Below are 6,000 nucleotides of genomic sequence, written 5' to 3'. Positions count from 1 at the left end.
CCCATAAAATACAACAAGCATAGACAAACATATCATAACATGTATACTTTGTAACTTTACATAAACATGTCAGTTGATAGATCCTCACAATTGTACTTAAGCACACAACCATCGACGTAATGAACTTCATTTATTAATGGGTCACAATCAATGGATCTTCACCGATGTACCTAAACATTATTCATCCTTTGATATGGAAAACACTAACTTTTAATGGTCACAAAGCGTATATACACATAATTTTGCGCCTCATACAAAAGTTACAAGAGTTTTTAGTCTGCATATTTATCTAACAAGGGACTAAATTAACTTTGCTTGATCCATTACTGTAAGTAAATGGCATTCTAGATCACTTCCAAAGCTCAAAACCCTTACTTTCTACATACAACCCACTAGTTCGGCGATGGCTGGTTAAACGACCTGCAAGCTAGACTTTAATTGCGAATATTGATCTGAAATCATATATAGCAAACTATCGTCCTAACATAGAGGCGAACATCAAGCTCAACAAGCCAAACTTCAATTCCACATACCTATCTAGTATCACATACAAAGGATTGGCTATCTCATGATCTAAACATTAGATACATGCAGCGTAATGATCTGATACCGTGCGCAATTAGCTTGGAGGCCAAGACCAAGTACAAATGACTAACAGCTCGGCTCAATATACGTTTATACTTCTAGATATTGTGTGCTTGACCAATTCCACATATTATTCAAATATCTTGTGCAAATGACCAACCAACCTGCAATCCAGATTTTAATAACTCCATATACTGATGCACCCATTATTATTTTCCAACAAAGGTGGATGCTCCTTATGAACGACATGCCAACTCATGTATAAACTATCGACTTGTGGGCTGGCGCCTCAAATGTGTGCGCATTGATCTAATATCATGTACAACGACACATTCAATCGTAATATAATATCTAGTTTTCCGGGGAAATGGCTAGTTGTAAATAGCATAATTCGGGTGGGCCTAAACATTAGAATGATTAGAGATATTTCTTGCACAATTACACGGGACGCCACCATTAATTAAACAAAACAAAACTACATCTTTAAAAAGAGTATTCAGGTAACTACGGAGAATTGCATGTTGTACAAACCACAATTCCAAAAGTAAAGAAGAGCTGATCAAGAAGTCTAAAGCCCAACCGAATTTCTATTGAAGGGGCAGTAGCTACGAAATGTGTGACACATTTTCCCAACTGCAGATTGCAATCTTTGTCCCACTTCCATACCCCCCGTGTATACACGGACGACTTTGCGTGCATCTGGGCAGGCGGCCGGTGATGGGGTGCTGATTCGGCGTGGCTTTCAACAACCGGCCGGTCCTTTTCCGGGCCAAAGGCTGCTTCCAAGTGTGGCACAAGGTCTCAAGTCATTGAGTTAGAGTGTGCGAGTGAGTGGTGACCAGGACCTCGCCGGTTTTACTACTAAGTACCTCCTTCGCACCCAACTCTTGACATGTCTTGGGTGGACCGGGCCCCGCGTTGGAATTAATCATGTGTCTAATAGGTACTCTTTTCTCTTTAGGTCACTGTGGCACTGTGCGTGTATGTTCAGGATGTTGCACCCATTGCACAGTTGAGGGAGACCAATCAGGGCTCTGGCCTTTAAGTAAAGCTCTCCGGCAAAGTCTTGTTGTTGATCACCCTTATGTACCTGCAGCCGATTGATGTTCCATCTAACCTCCCGTCGTCACCTGCACGTACACTTAATCACTGAAGAGACGTGGCGACGGTCGATGGCACATTTGTTGCAATTTTATTGTCTTTTTTTTTTGTATAATTCATTCAGCCATGGTATATGTGTGTGTGTGTGTGTGTGTGTGTTTGTTATATTATTACGTTCTCATAATCATGTGTTGGAAAGAGCCCCTAAACGTATTGCATGACATTGGCGTGCACTCCTTTTTGCATATAGAATGGCAACCGACTACGACAAACAGATCCTACTTTAGCTGGAAATAACATCCAAGTATCCAAGCATGGGACAAGGCAACGGCGACGCGAAACAATTGTTATTTGGCAAAGCTTTTGCAGACCATGCACGGAAGCACTAGCTTGTTGGAGCAGAAAAGCGCTCTTAGCTTACAGTTATTTAATTCGTCATTATCTTTCATGGGCACCGCGGGCATACGCGGTGTTGGGTACCCACGTACTCCTTATCCAGCATTCACAACTATAATGCGCTCTTAGAGCATCTACCACCGGGCGTCTCAAATCGGTCTCAAACATCCGGACGACCCGCACGATCATTGATCGGTCATGAAAATCTGGTCCAGACAAACGCCTTAAACGGATCTCAAATGTCCGGTCTAACCGGCACCCATCATATTCGGTCTAAATATGAGGCGGATATGGGGCGCCTGGACATGTCCGTCACGTGGGACTGACGATGGGATCTCACGCAGAATCGCGTGAAAATCCGACGGTCCGACGGACGCCTTTTTCGTCACCGCGGTGTGAACGTTATGTGGCCCCGCTTCGGCTCGCCGCCCGAGGCCAAATCCGGCTATTTAAACCGGCTGGCGTCCTCCAACCCTAGCCCATCCACCTCCTTCCTCTCTGTGCCGTCACCCGAGCCCGTCCGCCTCCTCTCCCATGCTCTCCAGCATCGCCATGGTCCGGCGCAAGATCATGACATGCGCTATGCTCACGCCGGAGCGTCGGAGGCAGATCACAGAGGAGATCCAGGCGAGGCGCAGCGCCCGCATCGTTGTCGGGCTACCTCCGGGCTCACCGGAGCCGAAGGAGGAGAAGCGGCAGCAGCCGGAGGAGGAGGAGAGCAGCTACCGGAGCCAATGGAGGTGGCGAATCCGGAGGAGGAGGCGGAGCAGCCTGCTCCGTGGTTCAACATGGCGGAGGCGGAGGTGGAGGCGGAGTTCGCTGTCGCCCAAGCCGCGGAGATGGCGGAATAGTAGGCCATCCTGGAGTCCATCCTGGATGAGGCCTATGTAGAGGCCAACCAACAGTTCCTCCGGCAGGAGCAAGCGGCATCCGACGCGCTCTTCGCCAAACTCGGCGTGGAGATAGAGGAGGAGGAGGCCGGAGCGGAGCAGCCGGAGGCGCTGGAGCTGCAGCTGCCGCCCATGTACCCGGAGGCGGGCACAGAGATTATCGACATTTTTGACAAGGAGTAGCTAGATCATCTACGTAATACATAGGTTTTTTAGTTTACATGCTTTTGTATGGATTTGAGAATCTAATATGAAATGTCCGGATGCAGTTATTTTAAAAAATGCTCGGCCACTAAACGCGTCCGCGCGCTTTGAAGGGTCATATTTGTCGTATAAAGCTGTAGATGCTCTTACTGCTAAATAAAAAAGAAAGAACTATAACGGGCTCTTCGTATGACGATCGTGGAGTTGTTGCCTCGTCGGTGATCGACAGCCCTGTAGGACGGCGGACCGGCACGCTCACGACGGAGAGGTCAGCTGGCCGCAGTACAGTAACGGCCGACGATGAAGGGAGAAAGGCGACGGGCGCCGCGGCGATACAGGAACGTCGTACCACAGCCCCATGCTAGCGACTCGAATTCTATGGACGGCAACTGCTACTGTTTACGCTGGTACGTTTGGTCGCTTGCTCTCAGGGTTCCGGCCTTCCGTCCTACTGCTTCCTCAACAGGTGCTGTCTGCTAGTAGCTGAACCCGCGGTCCGTTTCAGCGCGTACGTACCCTCTCCCGTCACCTTCTCCCCCATGAAATTGTACCATGTGCGTCGCATATACGGTATACTACTGCACCTTACCCGTCACGACTTCCTTGCCTGTCGGGCGCTGTGATCATCATCTCTATACATATAATCACGCACGATTTGTTCGCTTCCGATTGCAAAACCCACGGACAGAAACAATCATTAGACTCCCGGTTGAACTCCAAAGTCACCGAGCCAGACTGCACCCATTTTTTTGTTTTTGGTTTGGCGGGCTGTTCTCCCTTGAGTTCTTGACTGACGTGGGCTGCTAACCACTGCGAAGAACGGTCAGAGATGATGCGGCCTCTTTTCAACCGAGTTAAATAACTAGTCCGACGGGCGGACCCGACTGCATCTCCGTTCGGTGCATCTGGAGATTCTATAGGTGGCCGGGCTGCCCAACCCATGGACTCTTGTTTTTAACTTGAACTTGCGGCCATGGAGTGTCTCTTCTTGCTTCTGCGGCCGCACCTTTTCCCTGGGCCTGCCCTTTGTTTACTCGTTTATCCCTGACCATGTCCTGCCCACAGCGCTGGAACCACTGAAAACGTCGCGCTGCCGAGAACCGGGTGTTTCCCCAGGGAAAACTGAAAGCCACGTGTGAACGCGCCTTTGAAAGATTCATGTTTTGACATTGGCATATCCTCATTTTTTCATGGAATCAATTGCCCTTGTGTTTTCAGAGACCGACATTGGTTGACTCGTTTGGATGGCAGCTTGTCCTGTGTATAGCTACCAGCCATCTGTCTGTTTCTCCGTTTGACCGGTTAGTGTTCAGAAATTGTACTCTTGTGGGAGTCCCTTGTCATGGCCAGAATTTCAATAATATCATGCTTTGGCTTGTTGAGCAATTCCGCGCAACGGATAGTACATTTAACTTGGCACTGAAAACGAGATCCCGAGCTTTGAAGTAGTTGCCAATTTGGCTGGCCTTGGATTGAAATATCCACAATTAGAGCACGATGTTCAAAGTCGGGATAAACCTTTTGTTCACTCAACTGTCGCTCGGATTTATTCTCGGTCCTAATTTTCGAAAACGTAGAAAATTCTTACCCTTAACTTTGAACGCTAAGATTGCGCTTTGACTCCTGTGCGTCTGTCCTCTCCAGGGCGACACATGTGGCAACGAAACCCTAGCCTATGACCACAACCTCTCTTTGTCACCCTTCCATTGCCACCATCAGAGATGGCTGTCGGGAAAGCCCGCGAGGTCGTAGAGGAAGGTGGTTAGGTTTTCGCTGCTCGGCTCTCGCGTGGAGGGCTTTGGGCGCCAATGCACTGTCCTGGTGTGGAGAAGTGGCCCCGGCCCCGCAACAAGCAGTTCACGTGTGATGTGGGGCTAGCATATCCTCGGTAGTGCGGATGGCGAGGTACCAGAGCGGGTGCGAATTGTGGGGCGATGGGTCGTCTTGTCGGCCCAAGGCCTCTGCTTATTCCCTATTTCTGCATGTCCCACCTCGCCGGATCTCAGACCAGATGGGGTGTTAGTGGTGTAGACTAGTGGCCGGAAGAAATCCCCTAGTCATGTGCCGGCCTTGATGGAGGCGACACCTGAGGGCTCGAGGGCATTGTCTTCCTCCCCGGGTGTGCCCCCCTCTTTGTCTTCCGGGTGAAATCCCTAGATCCATTTAGATTGGATGTTGTCGGTCCTACTAGCATGGCATCCTTCTTGGAGGCATCGTCTTGGGAACAACATGTTTTAAAGGCATGTTGTTGTGTTGGGTCTGGTAAGAGTGTAGTCATCAATGTTGATGGCTACAAATTTGGCTCCTTTAACTCTTTTCGATGCTCTCAACCTCTATGTTTGTCTCAGTTGGCCGTCGATTAGCTCCCATGAGCCAAAGCAACAAGGGATAGGGTTCACCTCTTCCGATGTCAGCAGAGGGGTGGAAGATGCGAGTGCATGATGCTTCTTCATGTGGATTCCAACCATCTTTCTAGACATTTGATGTTGCTGCTCAGTAGCTTCCTCTTCTTCAACGATAATAGCTTTCTTTTCTTTGTGTGGAAAAAATATGTGGACAACGATGATGTTGTTCTATGTTTGAATTCTTTCACCTCAAAGGCCATGGGGTCCAAACTTCATGATGAGAGTCTCCATCGCCCGATGATGTGATGCCCATTGATACATGGCAAGGAGGCAAGGGGCCTCCTTTAGCGGTGGAACATGATGGAAGTGTAATGCCCGACGCTCAGGTGCATGAAATGGCATGTCCTCATGGGCAACTAGTCTCCTTCTTGAGTTAGCTTCTTCCTTTGCTTAGTGATTCAATCACGAAAGGGGGCTTC

The 6,000-nt window shown here is 48.9% G+C and overlaps 1 pseudogene; it reads left to right on the top strand.

The window, feature by feature from the left end:
- The first annotated feature begins 2,634 nt into the window (after positions 1-2,634).
- LOC147965778 (uncharacterized) lies at positions 2,635-3,155 on the top strand (annotated as a pseudogene).
- The last annotated feature ends 2,845 nt before the right edge of the window (positions 3,156-6,000 follow it).

The sequence above is a fragment of the Triticum urartu genome, chromosome 6A (genome assembly GCF_056163025.1).
Source record: "Triticum urartu cultivar PI428250 chromosome 6A, HENAU_Tu73, whole genome shotgun sequence".
Lineage (NCBI taxonomy): Eukaryota > Viridiplantae > Streptophyta > Magnoliopsida > Poales > Poaceae > Triticum > Triticum urartu.
The sequence above is the reverse complement of the archived record's forward strand: the minus strand, read 5'-3'. Positions and strand labels throughout refer to the sequence as shown.